We start from the raw sequence: 2,500 nt of genomic DNA on the forward strand, positions 1-2,500 counted from the left end.
TGTGTTGGTCAGCAGGACGACGGGGGCGGGGCCTGACCCAGGGCGAGCTTCAGGGCGTCAGCGCTCGTTCTCTGAGTTCTCTCTCCTTCATGTCAAATCCGCTGACTTCCTCCTGCGAGCGGCCTGGTAGTGTGTGACTTGTTTGCAGTGACGTGACGTGTTCCCTGGTGATTTCAGATGAAAACATGTCTCTGCTTATTCGAGCTCGTTCGGGCGTTTTACTGGAAACGTCCGCCGCCTGCGGAGATTGACCAGTTGAGACCTCCCTGTCACGAGCTGCGTGTTCCCACGTCCTGGAGGTAAAGTAACGACCGGCCGCTCCGGTCCTGGAGGAGCGAGGTTCTTTTTAACTTCTCTTTGAGTCCAGCAGCAGGGCGACGACCAACACAACAATTATGGTGACTTTGACTTTGACTTTGACTTTGACGTGACGTGAGCTCCCAGACATCATCATCATCATCGTCGTCTTCGTCTATATAATCATAACTCCCTCGTGGTACCGGGACTATTTTGAGTGTTTGTCGTCCGTCACTTACGGGAAGTCCGGCCTCTTCGCTGCAGGGACACGTGCACGACACGTGCACGACCTGGGAAAAATGATGTTGCTCGTCCAACAGGCCTCAGAAGCGCATCTGGGTTTGTAAAAACCTTCTGCCTTTGAAACTGTGATTTAAAAATCGTTCAAAGGCAAAAAGTCTGAGCGGAGGAGCAGCGAGCGTCATAGAAGCTTGTTAGAAAAAGAACCAGAATCTGTTTAATACTCAGATTTAACTTCCTCAGGGATGAAAGTGACTGACTCCACGTGTCAGCTTCACAGTGACTCCTGCTCCCTCTGCTGGACACCGACTGTCCACACACGCCACTGATTCCAATGGTCCTTTAATATTCAAACCAAGTGCTGAAATTAACTCTTAAGAGTTTATGTTTATGAGTTTGTCCTAAAAATCTGATATTCCACCAAAAATATAAGTGGAAGAGAATCTCTAAAAACACAGTTTCCTGCAGTGGAAATTATATTTAAGAAAAGCATTTAAAATGATGTGGACCTCATGGTCCATTCAGGTCCTGTTCTGGAGCTTTCGATCATAACGCACAGTCTTCATCATCAGCAGATGGAGTCATGGAACTGACACGTACGAAGAGTTCATAGATTCATCTTTATAATGATTCATGACTTTTTATAAAGAAAATCCGTTCTTCATTTTAGAGGAGAGGCCAAAACTAAATTATGACTAAATCGGTAAATATGTGATTAAATAAGAAAACAGAATTCAAAAAATATATATATTTTGACGTCAGCTGTGAGGTTCCAGGTGTGTGTGTGTGTGTGTCTGTGTGTGTGTGTGTGTGTGTCTGTCTGTGTGTGTGTGTGTGTGTGTGTGTGTGTGTGTGTCTGTCTGTGTGTGTGTGTGTGTGTGTCTGTGTGTGTGTGTGTGTGTGTGTGTCTGTCTGTGTGTGTGTGTGTGTGTGTGTGTCTGTGTGTGTGTGTCTGTCTGTGTGTGTCTGTCTGTGTGTGTGTGTGAACTCACCCCTTCACTCTCTTCCCACACACACACACTCTCTCTAACTCTCCGCAGCGTGTGGACCCCACAGTTTATTTTTTTCTCAATTATCCATTTAGTGTAAGTGGCAGGTGCCTGATGTTCTCTTGCTGAGAGGAGACGTTCGGCTTGTCCTTATTGAACAATGGCCTGCAAACGAATGCACACACACACACACACACACACACACACACACACACACACCCACACCCACACCCACCCACACCCACACCCCCCCCCCACACACACACACACAGTTTTCTCTTTAATTAGACTATGAAAATTATTCCTGTGTGTGTGTGTGTGTGTGTGTGTGTGTGTGTTCATTAGAGACTTTTGTAGAGGAATTGATGAAGATTTGTGATCAACATATAAAAAAGAACTTTTCATCTCATGAGTTTTTTATCATACTTATTGTTTTTCTGTTTCCTTACCTTTAAAAAAAAGAAAATAAAAGTTGTGTTTTTGAACATATTATTTGAACTGTCCGTTGTAACATTTGTAATATTTAATACCTGATCGTGTGTGAACGTGGCCTCAAAGACAATGTTCCTTTACAAATAAAGAAAAAATATTTTTGATAAATTCAATAGAAGAGTCAGGAAGTGACATCATTGACCAGGATTCATAAGGAGATTAATACAAGAGACCAGAACTAACTCTGAATTATTTTACCGTCGGTAACGTGGAGCAGCTGCTGGGGCAGAGACGCCGCTGTGATTTAATGATCTCATGATTTCAGCAGCCACAGATTAATCTGGGAGCAGGGAGAGAGTTCCTCCAGGGCAGAAGCAGTCGGCCAATCAGAAGAGAGGCTCATAACATATTAATGAGACAGGCCTCCTTACAAAGAGATATAAAACCATATTGAAATAAAACAAATCAATCTTCTAAGGGTTCAAAACTTACACAATTAAGGCAAGACCTTTAAATGCTTTGACTTCCTGGTCTGTGACTCT

This window comes from Scophthalmus maximus, chromosome 13, assembly GCF_022379125.1.
Source record: "Scophthalmus maximus strain ysfricsl-2021 chromosome 13, ASM2237912v1, whole genome shotgun sequence".
NCBI lineage: Eukaryota > Metazoa > Chordata > Actinopteri > Pleuronectiformes > Scophthalmidae > Scophthalmus > Scophthalmus maximus.